The sequence below is a fragment of the Rhinoderma darwinii genome, chromosome 5 (genome assembly GCF_050947455.1).
Source record: "Rhinoderma darwinii isolate aRhiDar2 chromosome 5, aRhiDar2.hap1, whole genome shotgun sequence".
NCBI classification, from domain to species: Eukaryota; Metazoa; Chordata; class Amphibia; order Anura; family Rhinodermatidae; genus Rhinoderma; species Rhinoderma darwinii.
The window spans coordinates 230,246,353-230,261,976 of record NC_134691.1 but is presented as its reverse complement, the minus strand read 5'-3'; the positions used below and the strand labels follow the sequence as shown (position 1 = coordinate 230,261,976).

At 45.4% G+C, this 15,624-nt stretch overlaps 5 non-coding genes and 6 pseudogenes across 5 annotated transcripts; all 11 read left to right on the top strand.

The window, feature by feature from the left end:
* Positions 1 to 90: 90 nt before the first annotated feature.
* On the top strand, positions 91 to 232 carry LOC142654595 (U2 spliceosomal RNA; annotated as a pseudogene).
* Positions 233 to 1,610: 1,378 nt separating this feature from the next.
* LOC142654339 (U2 spliceosomal RNA) lies at positions 1,611 to 1,832 on the top strand (annotated as a pseudogene).
* Positions 1,833 to 3,156: 1,324 nt separating this feature from the next.
* LOC142653595 (U2 spliceosomal RNA) lies at positions 3,157 to 3,347 on the top strand. Its single transcript, XR_012848522.1, has one exon. It is a non-coding gene; the product is annotated as a U2 spliceosomal RNA (small nuclear RNA).
* Positions 3,348 to 4,679: 1,332 nt separating this feature from the next.
* On the top strand, positions 4,680 to 4,870 carry LOC142653594 (U2 spliceosomal RNA). The gene has a single exon (XR_012848521.1). It is a non-coding gene; the product is annotated as a U2 spliceosomal RNA (small nuclear RNA).
* A 1,330-nt stretch (positions 4,871 to 6,200) lies between these two features.
* On the top strand, positions 6,201 to 6,342 carry LOC142654594 (U2 spliceosomal RNA; annotated as a pseudogene).
* Positions 6,343 to 7,779: 1,437 nt separating this feature from the next.
* LOC142654384 (U2 spliceosomal RNA) lies at positions 7,780 to 7,950 on the top strand (annotated as a pseudogene).
* A 1,326-nt stretch (positions 7,951 to 9,276) lies between these two features.
* LOC142653593 (U2 spliceosomal RNA) lies at positions 9,277 to 9,467 on the top strand. Its single transcript, XR_012848520.1, has one exon. It is a non-coding gene; the product is annotated as a U2 spliceosomal RNA (small nuclear RNA).
* Positions 9,468 to 10,805: 1,338 nt separating this feature from the next.
* Positions 10,806 to 10,996, top strand: LOC142653592 (U2 spliceosomal RNA). Its single transcript, XR_012848519.1, has one exon. It is a non-coding gene; the product is annotated as a U2 spliceosomal RNA (small nuclear RNA).
* A 1,328-nt stretch (positions 10,997 to 12,324) lies between these two features.
* Positions 12,325 to 12,466, top strand: LOC142654593 (U2 spliceosomal RNA; annotated as a pseudogene).
* Positions 12,467 to 13,908: 1,442 nt separating this feature from the next.
* LOC142654468 (U2 spliceosomal RNA) lies at positions 13,909 to 14,057 on the top strand (annotated as a pseudogene).
* Positions 14,058 to 15,407: 1,350 nt separating this feature from the next.
* LOC142653591 (U2 spliceosomal RNA) lies at positions 15,408 to 15,598 on the top strand. Its single transcript, XR_012848518.1, has one exon. It is a non-coding gene; the product is annotated as a U2 spliceosomal RNA (small nuclear RNA).
* The last annotated feature ends 26 nt before the right edge of the window (positions 15,599 to 15,624 follow it).

Sequence of the window (15,624 nt, the reverse complement as noted above, 5' to 3'; positions counted from 1 at the left end):
GGAATTGCCTAGGAGTAGGCTGAATCAATCGCTGCAAGGGGTGAACAGCAGTATTAGGCAGGCTCGGTCAACGGCCGGCCCATTCGGGTTATCGCTTCTCGGCCTTTTGGCTAAGATCAAGTGTAGTGCTTTAGGGTATTGCCTTGTTTCTTGGTCAGGAGGTGCCCTGGTACCCTTTTCCTTGGCCTGGGGGGATCGTCTCTTTTACAAGAGACTTCACCCCTCTGCTGCTATTGGGGAGGAGGATTAGTCCAGGGCAACGAGGAGCGATCACCCACCTGACACCTCGGTGTTGAAGGTTTACCTTGAAAGACGTCAGAATGGAGACCGTACCGGATTATATGAAGACCAGGAACGCTGTTCGTTTTATGGTGACGGAACTGGAAAGGACCAAGAAAGACCTGCGTTTCCTGAGCAAAGATTTGTTGCTGGGACTGTTTCGGCTGAGCAAGGAGGATATACTGGCTGTAATGGATTATCCACGGAGAGGTGTCTACGACGTCACGTTCATTAACGAAGATACTTACTTGAAGTTTTTGGGAATTTTTAATGAGACACGTGGAGATTCAAGACTGGAAGGTATTGTACTGGTGCCACACTTCTCTGAGTGGCAACGGCTTGTGACTGTTAAAATGTACTCTCCATATGTTGAAGAGGAGGACATTAGCATATTCCTAGGGAAGTATTGTGGGAAAGTTGTGGAGAAAGGCAAAGTCCTGAATGAGTTTGGCTTTTGGACCGGTAAGTGGAGATTTCTTTGTTCACTGAAACTTGACAAAACTTCTGGGAAATTGGTGATCCCGCCGGCACGCTTTAAAATTGGAAACACAACTGGAGATTTGTTTTTTTCTGGGATGGACATCTTCTGCAGGAACTGTAAAAAATATGGGCACAATACAGCAGAATGTCAAAAGACTGTCTGTACGAAATGTTTGCAGGAAGGCCACAGCTACCAAGACTGCAAAGAGGAAAAGATTTGTAACATGTGTGGAGAGGGTGGGCATGTCTTCAGGATATGTCCAAAGAGACATGGAAGAGGAGTGCAACAAGAGAGCGGAACGAGTATGGAGAAAAGTAAACCGAATGTTGAAGAGGTTGCTTCAGTAACGAAAAAAATGGAGAATAGTGGAGGAGAAAGTGTTAAAGATATAGATATGGGGAAAGAAAAAATGGCTGAAAAAAGAAAAATTGAGAAAGCTAAAATATCTAAAGAAGAAAGTGAAGAAAGAGAGAAGATAAGGAGAGAGGTTATGATTTTACGGGAGAAGGCGGATATAGAGGATTTGCGTGAAAGAATAGAATCACATTTGTCAAAACATTTTTTCCGCTTTATGGAAAGATTTAGCATACCACCTTGGTTGGTGGAAGAGGTTAAAAGTGAATGGGATGGTGAAACCCTGAAGCAGGAACACTTAGAAATGCTTGTTATTTTTGCGATAAAAAAAGGCTTGGTGCCATGATTTAAATGGCAACAGATATGGATGTATTTGTGTAATGGATATGTATGTACAATAAATATATTAAAAGAGGAAAATTAAAAAAAAAAAAAAAAAAAAAAATATATATATACATTTTTCATTATGATGATCCAAGTCTTAAGATTTGAGTTTTAAGATTTTAGACTTGAGACCTGAGTGGAAAAAAAAAAAAAAAAAAAAAAAAAAAAAAAAAAAAAAAAATCTGTTCTTATCAGTTTAATATCTGATACGTCCCCTATCTGGGGACCATATATTAAATGGATTTTTCGAACAGGGAGATGGAAATAGAGCTTGCTCTGTCCACTCCACGCATTGACCTGGTATTGCAGTATTTCCAGGACCGGTGCACCCTTCCCTTATGTGTTGACTAAAATCAGATTCCAAAAGTGCTATTTGTGTTTGCTATTGTTTTTGTCTTTCTGATGGGATCTCCCCTTTTAATCCCATTATTTCAACACCTGTTGGACAATGCATTTGTACAGTCATGTGTGATAATGAGCTCATTTATTAAATGCAATTAATTAATACATTGCCACCTCTTGTTGTGTGTGTGTGTGTGTGTGTGTGTGTGTGTGTGTGTGTGTGTGTGTGTGTGTGTCTTCTGTGTTTCTGTGTTTCCGGCATTTCACATTGGAACAGCTCATTCACCTTCCTTGTCTTCTCTCCGCCCTCCCTTTTAGGTAAGTTAAAGAGCTGCACCTGAGCCAGCCACTGATTGATGCAGCACCACAGTCAAATAGTGGAGTGGAGTGGAGTAGGGGAACAGCAAACAGCCATTAAAGCAGCCAGCCGCCTACCCGCCACAATGGACCTACCTGTGTACACTAGATGGATGTGATGGAATGTACTGTCGTCCCTACATTTCAAGAAGAAGTAAGAATTGCAGTTGCAACAAACCCTTGCTTGCCTACAAAGAGAGCAGCAATTTGGATTTGTTACTATGTTACCTGGAAGAATAACAAACTGTGCAAGGATGGAGGTTGTAGGAGCAAAGAGAAGTTGTCTGTAAAGTTGGTGGATGCCTATTTTCCATTTTGCAGTCCCTTGTCTCCCTCTTGTGGCCTCCTGGAGGCAAGTAGCTGTGCAAAAAAAAGACAGCCTGGCGGCCGGCTGTTGCAGTGTTGCCCTCTCAGGCAACACTGAGTGACTGACTGAGCCGCACCGTCTTATATAAAGTTCAGACGGAACTTTGCACGTGTCATAGTGGAGCCCTCAGGATTCCAGAGCCAGCTTTCTGACATCATAATGGGGCCTGCCTCAGAGATAAAAGCCTGGGCCCAGGCAGTGTTGGTCAGTGCTGCTCAGCAGGCAGCACCGGACTGGATTGGATTAAAGCTGATACAAGGTGTGAAGGAACAAGGGGTGGCTGTGGGCATGCACTTGCTGCCGCTGCCAGTGTTTATCTGCATGGCAGGAGGGCATTTGGGCGTTGCCAGGAAGGCGTTTTTATGTAGATTCCTCCTCCTCTTTCAGCACTGCATTGTGGTGCAAGCAAAAGAAGCAAATCCTGTCTGGCTTCCTCTCCGGCCTTTATTCACCTCCCTCCCGCTTAGTAGCTGTAAATGTGTGTGAGCCTGCAGGGCCCCATGGAATTGCCTAGGAGTAGGCTGAATCAATCGCTGCAAGGGGTGAACAGCAGTATTAGGCAGGCTCGGTCAACGGCCGGCCCATTCGGGTTATCGCTTCTCGGCCTTTTGGCTAAGATCAAGTGTAGTATCTGTTCTTATCAGTTTAATATCTGATACGTCCCCTATCTGGGGACCATATATTAAATGGATTTTTCGAACAGGGAGATGGAAATAGAGCTTGCTCTGTCCACTCCACGCATTGACCTGGTATTGCAGTATTTCCAGGACCGGTGCACCCTTCCCTTATGTGTTGACTAAAATCAGATTCCAAAAGTGCTATTTGTGTTTGCTATTGTTTTTGTCTTTCTGATGGGATCTCCCCTTTTAATCCCATTATTTCAACACCTGTTGGACAATGCATTTGTACAGTCATGTGTGATAATGAGCTCATTTATTAAATGCAATTAATTAATACATTGCCACCTCTTGTTGTGTGTGTGTGTGTGTGTGTGTGTGTGTGTGTGTGTGTGTGTGTGTGTGTGTGTGTGTGTGTCTTCTGTGTTTCTGTGTTTCCGGCATTTCACATTGGAACAGCTCATTCACCTTCCTTGTCTTCTCTCCGCCCTCCCTTTTAGGTAAGTTAAAGAGCTGCACCTGAGCCAGCCACTGATTGATGCAGCACCACAGTCAAATAGTGGAGTGGAGTGGAGTAGGGGAACAGCAAACAGCCATTAAAGCAGCCAGCCGCCTACCCGCCACAATGGACCTACCTGTGTACACTAGATGGATGTGATGGAATGTACTGTCGTCCCTACATTTCAAGAAGAAGTAAGAATTGCAGTTGCAACAAACCCTTGCTTGCCTACAAAGAGAGCAGCAATTTGGATTTGTTACTATGTTACCTGGAAGAATAACAAACTGTGCAAGGATGGAGGTTGTAGGAGCAAAGAGAAGTTGTCTGTAAAGTTGGTGGATGCCTATTTTCCATTTTGCAGTCCCTTGTCTCCCTCTTGTGGCCTCCTGGAGGCAAGTAGCTGTGCAAAAAAAAGACAGCCTGGCGGCCGGCTGTTGCAGTGTTGCCCTCTCAGGCAACACTGAGTGACTGACTGAGCCGCACCGTCTTATATAAAGTTCAGACGGAACTTTGCACGTGTCATAGTGGAGCCCTCAGGATTCCAGAGCCAGCTTTCTGACATCATAATGGGGCCTGCCTCAGAGATAAAAGCCTGGGCCCAGGCAGTGTTGGTCAGTGCTGCTCAGCAGGCAGCACCGGACTGGATTGGATTAAAGCTGATACAAGGTGTGAAGGAACAAGGGGTGGCTGTGGGCATGCACTTGCTGCCGCTGCCAGTGTTTATCTGCATGGCAGGAGGGCATTTGGGCGTTGCCAGGAAGGCGTTTTTATGTAGATTCCTCCTCCTCTTTCAGCACTGCATTGTGGTGCAAGCAAAAGAAGCAAATCCTGTCTGGCTTCCTCTCCGGCCTTTATTCACCTCCCTCCCGCTTAGTAGCTGTAAATGTGTGTGAGCCTGCAGGGCCCCATGGAATTGCCTAGGAGTAGGCTGAATCAATCGCTGCAAGGGGTGAACAGCAGTATTAGGCAGGCTCGGTCAACGGCCGGCCCATTCGGGTTATCGCTTCTCGGCCTTTTGGCTAAGATCAAGTGTAGTATCTGTTCTTATCAGTTTAATATCTGATACGTCCCCTATCTGGGGACCATATATTAAATGGATTTTTCGAACAGGGAGATGGAAATAGAGCTTGCTCTGTCCACTCCACGCATTGACCTGGTATTGCAGTATTTCCAGGACCGGTGCACCCTTCCCTTATGTGTTGACTAAAATCAGATTCCAAAAGTGCTATTTGTGTTTGCTATTGTTTTTGTCTTTCTGATGGGATCTCCCCTTTTAATCCCATTATTTCAACACCTGTTGGACAATGCATTTGTACAGTCATGTGTGATAATGAGCTCATTTATTAAATGCAATTAATTAATACATTGCCACCTCTTGTTGTGTGTGTGTGTGTGTGTGTGTGTGTGTGTGTGTGTGTGTGTGTGTGTGTGTGTGTGTGTCTTCTGTGTTTCTGTGTTTCCGGCATTTCACATTGGAACAGCTCATTCACCTTCCTTGTCTTCTCTCCGCCCTCCCTTTTAGGTAAGTTAAAGAGCTGCACCTGAGCCAGCCACTGATTGATGCAGCACCACAGTCAAATAGTGGAGTGGAGTGGAGTAGGGGAACAGCAAACAGCCATTAAAGCAGCCAGCCGCCTACCCGCCACAATGGACCTACCTGTGTACACTAGATGGATGTGATGGAATGTACTGTCGTCCCTACATTTCAAGAAGAAGTAAGAATTGCAGTTGCAACAAACCCTTGCTTGCCTACAAAGAGAGCAGCAATTTGGATTTGTTACTATGTTACCTGGAAGAATAACAAACTGTGCAAGGATGGAGGTTGTAGGAGCAAAGAGAAGTTGTCTGTAAAGTTGGTGGATGCCTATTTTCCATTTTGCAGTCCCTTGTCTCCCTCTTGTGGCCTCCTGGAGGCAAGTAGCTGTGCAAAAAAAAGACAGCCTGGCGGCCGGCTGTTGCAGTGTTGCCCTCTCAGGCAACACTGAGTGACTGACTGAGCCGCACCGTCTTATATAAAGTTCAGACGGAACTTTGCACGTGTCATAGTGGAGCCCTCAGGATTCCAGAGCCAGCTTTCTGACATCATAATGGGGCCTGCCTCAGAGATAAAAGCCTGGGCCCAGGCAGTGTTGGTCAGTGCTGCTCAGCAGGCAGCACCGGACTGGATTGGATTAAAGCTGATACAAGGTGTGAAGGAACAAGGGGTGGCTGTGGGCATGCACTTGCTGCCGCTGCCAGTGTTTATCTGCATGGCAGGAGGGCATTTGGGCGTTGCCAGGAAGGCGTTTTTATGTAGATTCCTCCTCCTCTTTCAGCACTGCATTGTGGTGCAAGCAAAAGAAGCAAATCCTGTCTGGCTTCCTCTCCGGCCTTTATTCACCTCCCTCCCGCTTAGTAGCTGTAAATGTGTGTGAGCCTGCAGGGCCCCATGGAATTGCCTAGGAGTAGGCTGAATCAATCGCTGCAAGGGGTGAACAGCAGTATTAGGCAGGCTCGGTCAACGGCCGGCCCATTCGGGTTATCGCTTCTCGGCCTTTTGGCTAAGATCAAGTGTAGTGCTTTAGGGTATTGCCTTGTTTCTTGGTCAGGAGGTGCCCTGGTACCCTTTTCCTTGGCCTGGGGGGATCGTCTCTTTTACAAGAGACTTCACCCCTCTGCTGCTATTGGGGAGGAGGATTAGTCCAGGGCAACGAGGAGCGATCACCCACCTGACACCTCGGTGTTGAAGGTTTACCTTGAAAGACGTCAGAATGGAGACCGTACCGGATTATATGAAGACCAGGAACGCTGTTCGTTTTATGGTGACGGAACTGGAAAGGACCAAGAAAGACCTGCGTTTCCTGAGCAAAGATTTGTTGCTGGGACTGTTTCGGCTGAGCAAGGAGGATATACTGGCTGTAATGGATTATCCACGGAGAGGTGTCTACGACGTCACGTTCATTAACGAAGATACTTACTTGAAGTTTTTGGGAATTTTTAATGAGACACGTGGAGATTCAAGACTGGAAGGTATTGTACTGGTGCCACACTTCTCTGAGTGGCAACGGCTTGTGACTGTTAAAATGTACTCTCCATATGTTGAAGAGGAGGACATTAGCATATTCCTAGGGAAGTATTGTGGGAAAGTTGTGGAGAAAGGCAAAGTCCTGAATGAGTTTGGCTTTTGGACCGGTAAGTGGAGATTTCTTTGTTCACTGAAACTTGACAAAACTTCTGGGAAATTGGTGATCCCGCCGGCACGCTTTAAAATTGGAAACACAACTGGAGATTTGTTTTTTTCTGGGATGGACATCTTCTGCAGGAACTGTAAAAAATATGGGCACAATACAGCAGAATGTCAAAAGACTGTCTGTACGAAATGTTTGCAGGAAGGCCACAGCTACCAAGACTGCAAAGAGGAAAAGATTTGTAACATGTGTGGAGAGGGTGGGCATGTCTTCAGGATATGTCCAAAGAGACATGGAAGAGGAGTGCAACAAGAGAGCGGAACGAGTATGGAGAAAAGTAAACCGAATGTTGAAGAGGTTGCTTCAGTAACGAAAAAAATGGAGAATAGTGGAGGAGAAAGTGTTAAAGATATAGATATGGGGAAAGAAAAAATGGCTGAAAAAAGAAAAATTGAGAAAGCTAAAATATCTAAAGAAGAAAGTGAAGAAAGAGAGAAGATAAGGAGAGAGGTTATGATTTTACGGGAGAAGGCGGATATAGAGGATTTGCGTGAAAGAATAGAATCACATTTGTCAAAACATTTTTTCCGCTTTATGGAAAGATTTAGCATACCACCTTGGTTGGTGGAAGAGGTTAAAAGTGAATGGGATGGTGAAACCCTGAAGCAGGAACACTTAGAAATGCTTGTTATTTTTGCGATAAAAAAAGGCTTGGTGCCATGATTTAAATGGCAACAGATATGGATGTATTTGTGTAATGGATATGTATGTACAATAAATATATTAAAAGAGGAAAATTAAAAAAAAAAAAAAAAAAAAAAATATATATATACATTTTTCATTATGATGATCCAAGTCTTAAGATTTGAGTTTTAAGATTTTAGACTTGAGACCTGAGTGGAAAAAAAAAAAAAAAAAAAAAAAAAAAAAAAAAAAAAAAAAAAAAAAAATCTGTTCTTATCAGTTTAATATCTGATACGTCCCCTATCTGGGGACCATATATTAAATGGATTTTTCGAACAGGGAGATGGAAATAGAGCTTGCTCTGTCCACTCCACGCATTGACCTGGTATTGCAGTATTTCCAGGACCGGTGCACCCTTCCCTTATGTGTTGACTAAAATCAGATTCCAAAAGTGCTATTTGTGTTTGCTATTGTTTTTGTCTTTCTGATGGGATCTCCCCTTTTAATCCCATTATTTCAACACCTGTTGGACAATGCATTTGTACAGTCATGTGTGATAATGAGCTCATTTATTAAATGCAATTAATTAATACATTGCCACCTCTTGTTGTGTGTGTGTGTGTGTGTGTGTGTGTGTGTGTGTGTGTGTGTGTGTGTGTGTGTGTCTTCTGTGTTTCTGTGTTTCCGGCATTTCACATTGGAACAGCTCATTCACCTTCCTTGTCTTCTCTCCGCCCTCCCTTTTAGGTAAGTTAAAGAGCTGCACCTGAGCCAGCCACTGATTGATGCAGCACCACAGTCAAATAGTGGAGTGGAGTGGAGTAGGGGAACAGCAAACAGCCATTAAAGCAGCCAGCCGCCTACCCGCCACAATGGACCTACCTGTGTACACTAGATGGATGTGATGGAATGTACTGTCGTCCCTACATTTCAAGAAGAAGTAAGAATTGCAGTTGCAACAAACCCTTGCTTGCCTACAAAGAGAGCAGCAATTTGGATTTGTTACTATGTTACCTGGAAGAATAACAAACTGTGCAAGGATGGAGGTTGTAGGAGCAAAGAGAAGTTGTCTGTAAAGTTGGTGGATGCCTATTTTCCATTTTGCAGTCCCTTGTCTCCCTCTTGTGGCCTCCTGGAGGCAAGTAGCTGTGCAAAAAAAAGACAGCCTGGCGGCCGGCTGTTGCAGTGTTGCCCTCTCAGGCAACACTGAGTGACTGACTGAGCCGCACCGTCTTATATAAAGTTCAGACGGAACTTTGCACGTGTCATAGTGGAGCCCTCAGGATTCCAGAGCCAGCTTTCTGACATCATAATGGGGCCTGCCTCAGAGATAAAAGCCTGGGCCCAGGCAGTGTTGGTCAGTGCTGCTCAGCAGGCAGCACCGGACTGGATTGGATTAAAGCTGATACAAGGTGTGAAGGAACAAGGGGTGGCTGTGGGCATGCACTTGCTGCCGCTGCCAGTGTTTATCTGCATGGCAGGAGGGCATTTGGGCGTTGCCAGGAAGGCGTTTTTATGTAGATTCCTCCTCCTCTTTCAGCACTGCATTGTGGTGCAAGCAAAAGAAGCAAATCCTGTCTGGCTTCCTCTCCGGCCTTTATTCACCTCCCTCCCGCTTAGTAGCTGTAAATGTGTGTGAGCCTGCAGGGCCCCATGGAATTGCCTAGGAGTAGGCTGAATCAATCGCTGCAAGGGGTGAACAGCAGTATTAGGCAGGCTCGGTCAACGGCCGGCCCATTCGGGTTATCGCTTCTCGGCCTTTTGGCTAAGATCAAGTGTAGTATCTGTTCTTATCAGTTTAATATCTGATACGTCCCCTATCTGGGGACCATATATTAAATGGATTTTTCGAACAGGGAGATGGAAATAGAGCTTGCTCTGTCCACTCCACGCATTGACCTGGTATTGCAGTATTTCCAGGACCGGTGCACCCTTCCCTTATGTGTTGACTAAAATCAGATTCCAAAAGTGCTATTTGTGTTTGCTATTGTTTTTGTCTTTCTGATGGGATCTCCCCTTTTAATCCCATTATTTCAACACCTGTTGGACAATGCATTTGTACAGTCATGTGTGATAATGAGCTCATTTATTAAATGCAATTAATTAATACATTGCCACCTCTTGTTGTGTGTGTGTGTGTGTGTGTGTGTGTGTGTGTGTGTGTGTGTGTGTGTGTGTGTGTGTGTGTGTGTGTCTTCTGTGTTTCTGTGTTTCCGGCATTTCACATTGGAACAGCTCATTCACCTTCCTTGTCTTCTCTCCGCCCTCCCTTTTAGGTAAGTTAAAGAGCTGCACCTGAGCCAGCCACTGATTGATGCAGCACCACAGTCAAATAGTGGAGTGGAGTGGAGTAGGGGAACAGCAAACAGCCATTAAAGCAGCCAGCCGCCTACCCGCCACAATGGACCTACCTGTGTACACTAGATGGATGTGATGGAATGTACTGTCGTCCCTACATTTCAAGAAGAAGTAAGAATTGCAGTTGCAACAAACCCTTGCTTGCCTACAAAGAGAGCAGCAATTTGGATTTGTTACTATGTTACCTGGAAGAATAACAAACTGTGCAAGGATGGAGGTTGTAGGAGCAAAGAGAAGTTGTCTGTAAAGTTGGTGGATGCCTATTTTCCATTTTGCAGTCCCTTGTCTCCCTCTTGTGGCCTCCTGGAGGCAAGTAGCTGTGCAAAAAAAAGACAGCCTGGCGGCCGGCTGTTGCAGTGTTGCCCTCTCAGGCAACACTGAGTGACTGACTGAGCCGCACCGTCTTATATAAAGTTCAGACGGAACTTTGCACGTGTCATAGTGGAGCCCTCAGGATTCCAGAGCCAGCTTTCTGACATCATAATGGGGCCTGCCTCAGAGATAAAAGCCTGGGCCCAGGCAGTGTTGGTCAGTGCTGCTCAGCAGGCAGCACCGGACTGGATTGGATTAAAGCTGATACAAGGTGTGAAGGAACAAGGGGTGGCTGTGGGCATGCACTTGCTGCCGCTGCCAGTGTTTATCTGCATGGCAGGAGGGCATTTGGGCGTTGCCAGGAAGGCGTTTTTATGTAGATTCCTCCTCCTCTTTCAGCACTGCATTGTGGTGCAAGCAAAAGAAGCAAATCCTGTCTGGCTTCCTCTCCGGCCTTTATTCACCTCCCTCCCGCTTAGTAGCTGTAAATGTGTGTGAGCCTGCAGGGCCCCATGGAATTGCCTAGGAGTAGGCTGAATCAATCGCTGCAAGGGGTGAACAGCAGTATTAGGCAGGCTCGGTCAACGGCCGGCCCATTCGGGTTATCGCTTCTCGGCCTTTTGGCTAAGATCAAGTGTAGTATCTGTTCTTATCAGTTTAATATCTGATACGTCCCCTATCTGGGGACCATATATTAAATGGATTTTTCGAACAGGGAGATGGAAATAGAGCTTGCTCTGTCCACTCCACGCATTGACCTGGTATTGCAGTATTTCCAGGACCGGTGCACCCTTCCCTTATGTGTTGACTAAAATCAGATTCCAAAAGTGCTATTTGTGTTTGCTATTGTTTTTGTCTTTCTGATGGGATCTCCCCTTTTAATCCCATTATTTCAACACCTGTTGGACAATGCATTTGTACAGTCATGTGTGATAATGAGCTCATTTATTAAATGCAATTAATTAATACATTGCCACCTCTTGTTGTGTGTGTGTGTGTGTGTGTGTGTGTGTGTGTGTGTGTGTGTGTGTGTGTGTGTGTGTCTTCTGTGTTTCTGTGTTTCCGGCATTTCACATTGGAACAGCTCATTCACCTTCCTTGTCTTCTCTCCGCCCTCCCTTTTAGGTAAGTTAAAGAGCTGCACCTGAGCCAGCCACTGATTGATGCAGCACCACAGTCAAATAGTGGAGTGGAGTGGAGTAGGGGAACAGCAAACAGCCATTAAAGCAGCCAGCCGCCTACCCGCCACAATGGACCTACCTGTGTACACTAGATGGATGTGATGGAATGTACTGTCGTCCCTACATTTCAAGAAGAAGTAAGAATTGCAGTTGCAACAAACCCTTGCTTGCCTACAAAGAGAGCAGCAATTTGGATTTGTTACTATGTTACCTGGAAGAATAACAAACTGTGCAAGGATGGAGGTTGTAGGAGCAAAGAGAAGTTGTCTGTAAAGTTGGTGGATGCCTATTTTCCATTTTGCAGTCCCTTGTCTCCCTCTTGTGGCCTCCTGGAGGCAAGTAGCTGTGCAAAAAAAAGACAGCCTGGCGGCCGGCTGTTGCAGTGTTGCCCTCTCAGGCAACACTGAGTGACTGACTGAGCCGCACCGTCTTATATAAAGTTCAGACGGAACTTTGCACGTGTCATAGTGGAGCCCTCAGGATTCCAGAGCCAGCTTTCTGACATCATAATGGGGCCTGCCTCAGAGATAAAAGCCTGGGCCCAGGCAGTGTTGGTCAGTGCTGCTCAGCAGGCAGCACCGGACTGGATTGGATTAAAGCTGATACAAGGTGTGAAGGAACAAGGGGTGGCTGTGGGCATGCACTTGCTGCCGCTGCCAGTGTTTATCTGCATGGCAGGAGGGCATTTGGGCGTTGCCAGGAAGGCGTTTTTATGTAGATTCCTCCTCCTCTTTCAGCACTGCATTGTGGTGCAAGCAAAAGAAGCAAATCCTGTCTGGCTTCCTCTCCGGCCTTTATTCACCTCCCTCCCGCTTAGTAGCTGTAAATGTGTGTGAGCCTGCAGGGCCCCATGGAATTGCCTAGGAGTAGGCTGAATCAATCGCTGCAAGGGGTGAACAGCAGTATTAGGCAGGCTCGGTCAACGGCCGGCCCATTCGGGTTATCGCTTCTCGGCCTTTTGGCTAAGATCAAGTGTAGTGCTTTAGGGTATTGCCTTGTTTCTTGGTCAGGAGGTGCCCTGGTACCCTTTTCCTTGGCCTGGGGGGATCGTCTCTTTTACAAGAGACTTCACCCCTCTGCTGCTATTGGGGAGGAGGATTAGTCCAGGGCAACGAGGAGCGATCACCCACCTGACACCTCGGTGTTGAAGGTTTACCTTGAAAGACGTCAGAATGGAGACCGTACCGGATTATATGAAGACCAGGAACGCTGTTCGTTTTATGGTGACGGAACTGGAAAGGACCAAGAAAGACCTGCGTTTCCTGAGCAAAGATTTGTTGCTGGGACTGTTTCGGCTGAGCAAGGAGGATATACTGGCTGTAATGGATTATCCACGGAGAGGTGTCTACGACGTCACGTTCATTAACGAAGATACTTACTTGAAGTTTTTGGGAATTTTTAATGAGACACGTGGAGATTCAAGACTGGAAGGTATTGTACTGGTGCCACACTTCTCTGAGTGGCAACGGCTTGTGACTGTTAAAATGTACTCTCCATATGTTGAAGAGGAGGACATTAGCATATTCCTAGGGAAGTATTGTGGGAAAGTTGTGGAGAAAGGCAAAGTCCTGAATGAGTTTGGCTTTTGGACCGGTAAGTGGAGATTTCTTTGTTCACTGAAACTTGACAAAACTTCTGGGAAATTGGTGATCCCGCCGGCACGCTTTAAAATTGGAAACACAACTGGAGATTTGTTTTTTTCTGGGATGGACATCTTCTGCAGGAACTGTAAAAAATATGGGCACAATACAGCAGAATGTCAAAAGACTGTCTGTACGAAATGTTTGCAGGAAGGCCACAGCTACCAAGACTGCAAAGAGGAAAAGATTTGTAACATGTGTGGAGAGGGTGGGCATGTCTTCAGGATATGTCCAAAGAGACATGGAAGAGGAGTGCAACAAGAGAGCGGAACGAGTATGGAGAAAAGTAAACCGAATGTTGAAGAGGTTGCTTCAGTAACGAAAAAAATGGAGAATAGTGGAGGAGAAAGTGTTAAAGATATAGATATGGGGAAAGAAAAAATGGCTGAAAAAAGAAAAATTGAGAAAGCTAAAATATCTAAAGAAGAAAGTGAAGAAAGAGAGAAGATAAGGAGAGAGGTTATGATTTTACGGGAGAAGGCGGATATAGAGGATTTGCGTGAAAGAATAGAATCACATTTGTCAAAACATTTTTTCCGCTTTATGGAAAGATTTAGCATACCACCTTGGTTGGTGGAAGAGGTTAAAAGTGAATGGGATGGTGAAACCCTGAAGCAGGAACACTTAGAAATGCTTGTTATTTTTGCGATAAAAAAAGGCTTGGTGCCATGATTTAAATGGCAACAGATATGGATGTATTTGTGTAATGGATATGTATGTACAATAAATATATTAAAAGAGGAAAATTAAAAAAAAAAAAAAAAAAAAAAATATATATATACATTTTTCATTATGATGATCCAAGTCTTAAGATTTGAGTTTTAAGATTTTAGACTTGAGACCTGAGTGGAAAAAAAAAAAAAAAAAAAAAAAAAAAAAAAAAAAAAAAAAAAAAAAAAAAAAATCTGTTCTTATCAGTTTAATATCTGATACGTCCCCTATCTGGGGACCATAGGGAGATGGAAATAGAGCTTGCTCTGTCCACTCCACGCATTGACCTGGTATTGCAGTATTTCCAGGACCGGTGCACCCTTCCCTTATGTGTTGACTAAAATCAGATTCCAAAAGTGCTATTTGTGTTTGCTATTGTTTTTGTCTTTCTGATGGGATCTCCCCTTTTAATCCCATTATTTCAACACCTGTTGGACAATGCATTTGTACAGTCATGTGTGATAATGAGCTCATTTATTAAATGCAATTAATTAATACATTGCCACCTCTTGTTGTGTGTGTGTGTGTGTGTGTGTGTGTGTGTGTGTGTGTGTGTGTGTGTGTGTGTGTGTGTGTGTGTGTGTGTGTGTGTCTTCTGTGTTTCTGTGTTTCCGGCATTTCACATTGGAACAGCTCATTCACCTTCCTTGTCTTCTCTCCGCCCTCCCTTTTAGGTAAGTTAAAGAGCTGCACCTGAGCCAGCCACTGATTGATGCAGCACCACAGTCAAATAGTGGAGTGGAGTGGAGTAGGGGAACAGCAAACAGCCATTAAAGCAGCCAGCCGCCTACCCGCCACAATGGACCTACCTGTGTACACTAGATGGATGTGATGGAATGTACTGTCGTCCCTACATTTCAAGAAGAAGTAAGAATTGCAGTTGCAACAAACCCTTGCTTGCCTACAAAGAGAGCAGCAATTTGGATTTGTTACTATGTTACCTGGAAGAATAACAAACTGTGCAAGGATGGAGGTTGTAGGAGCAAAGAGAAGTTGTCTGTAAAGTTGGTGGATGCCTATTTTCCATTTTGCAGTCCCTTGTCTCCCTCTTGTGGCCTCCTGGAGGCAAGTAGCTGTGCAAAAAAAAGACAGCCTGGCGGCCGGCTGTTGCAGTGTTGCCCTCTCAGGCAACACTGAGTGACTGACTGAGCCGCACCGTCTTATATAAAGTTCAGACGGAACTTTGCACGTGTCATAGTGGAGCCCTCAGGATTCCAGAGCCAGCTTTCTGACATCATAATGGGGCCTGCCTCAGAGATAAAAGCCTGGGCCCAGGCAGTGTTGGTCAGTGCTGCTCAGCAGGCAGCACCGGACTGGATTGGATTAAAGCTGATACAAGGTGTGAGAAGGAACAAGGGGTGGCTGTGGGCATGCACTTGCTGCCGCTGCCAGTGTTTATCTGCATGGCAGGAGGGCATTTGGGCGTTGCCAGGAAGGCGTTTTTATGTAGATTCCTCCTCCTCTTTCAGCACTGCATTGTGGTGCAAGCAAAAGAAGCAAATCCTGTCTGGCTTCCTCTCCGGCCTTTATTCACCTCCCTCCCGCTTAGTAGCTGTAAATGTGTGTGAGCCTGCAGGGCCCCATGGAATTGCCTAGGAGTAGGCTGAATCAATCGCTGCAAGGGGTGAACAGCAGTATTAGGCAGGCTCGGTCAACGGCCGGCCCATTCGGGTTATCGCTTCTCGGCCTTTTGGCTAAGATCAAGTGTAGTATCTGTTCTTATCAGTTTAATATCTGATACGTCCCCTATCTGGGGACCATATATTAAATGGATTTTTCGAACAGGGAGATGGAAATAGAGCTTGCTCTGTCCACTCCACGCATTGACCTGGTATTGCAGTATTTCCAGGACCGGTGCACCCTTCCCTTATGTGTTGACTAAAATCAGATT